We start from the raw sequence: 1,560 nt of genomic DNA on the forward strand, positions 1-1,560 counted from the left end.
TTACACATCCTAAACCTTAACTCTCTTGACTTAACTTCCGTAGTTCCCAAATAGAAATCCATTTTAGGGTTGTTTGGGAAGTCTGTGGAGCCCACAGAGATTTTCAGAATACTATATTACAAAAAGAAAAAACTACAGTTGGTTTTAAATGATTATTAGTTAGACAGTGAGGATGAAAAAAGTTAGGTGAGCTCCTGGTCACCTGTTTGAAATCTTCAAGTAAGCTCTACCTCCTGAGCAGAGCTGGTTTCCACGGAGCTAGCGTCCTGCCCACGGGAGAAGGTAGAGACACGGCATTATCTTAAGGGACAAGGAACAAGCATTCACTTATTTCAGTTCAGATAAGTTGTCTTTATTTTCCAAAGACTTGAATTTATACTTCTCAGTGAAGACATGGGCTAGGTGACATCATGTGCTGTGTCTCCACTGACAGAGCCTATTAAAAAATCAGAGAACAGAGGCCACCTCTAGACAGTGATTAATTGGAAGTCAGCTGTTTTTCTGTTAGTTTTACAAAAGAAACTACCGTGTTGATCAGAAAGGCACTCTATGATCTCTGGAGTTGACAAACAGAAATAGTTTTCACTGTGTCAGTCAAGAAACATCCAAAGATCCGAAAGTGTTTTCAAATGCTCGGTTTTGTAGGTTCATAGATCCACAGTTCCCACAGCCTTAAATCGGGCTTTGTTGACGCAATGCCAAAGTGATGGTTTGAACAATGAGAATTTCAGTCAGTTGTTTGGTGCGCTGAGGACCAAACAAGTAGTGTGACTGATGGTATTCACCGAATTGACCAGATGTTCTGGAATTGTATACACACAGCTTCAAGGCCATTCTGACAACTATGCAATGGGCTTGTCTGTAATTTCTCTGAAATTGGAGGGTCTTTTTGTGCTGAGTTGATCTTCAGAATTTGCATAAATCTTGTTTCTCGTTGTCACCGATGGAAATGTCTCATCCCAACCGTTGCGTGCCTCCTCGCTGCCAGTCCTCTGAGTGGCTGGCTCTGGCTGAGTTAGTGCTGAACCGCTCCCACCCAGTTTCACTTGTTGACCTCCATCTGTGAAGTCAGTAGTGATGTCTTTGGAACCATTTCTTATCAACATTTGCTCTAGAGTTGCTCGAATCTATTTCTAAGGACGTCAGGTTCGGATAGGGGGGACTTCCTTTGTCGCCCTAACCAAGATTGCCACATGCTTTGTACAGCAGAGGGGGCTCGGGGGGCAGCCTTGATTGAAGGCTGCTGATATCATCTACAAACAGGACTAAAGGTTTTGAAAATGGGTTGCAACTTCATTTCAAGTTTATGAGCGTCCATTCATAAAGAGGGGTTTTTTTTTTGCCACTTTTTGACAAAATGAAATAATAAATTACCCTTTATGGTCTATAATTAGCACCAACTCCATGCATGACCCTAGGAACAGGTCCTTCTTTAGCTTTTGTTATGATTTAGTTTCACCCGTTGAAAAGTTTGTTTATGGAGATGGTCATGGTCTGTTAAATGATGTGGGGGAAATTCTATTTCAGTCCTGGGGTAAGTTAGCTAAAATTTGCAAGTAA

Source organism: Camelus dromedarius, chromosome 1, assembly GCF_036321535.1.
Source record: "Camelus dromedarius isolate mCamDro1 chromosome 1, mCamDro1.pat, whole genome shotgun sequence".
NCBI lineage: Eukaryota > Metazoa > Chordata > Mammalia > Artiodactyla > Camelidae > Camelus > Camelus dromedarius.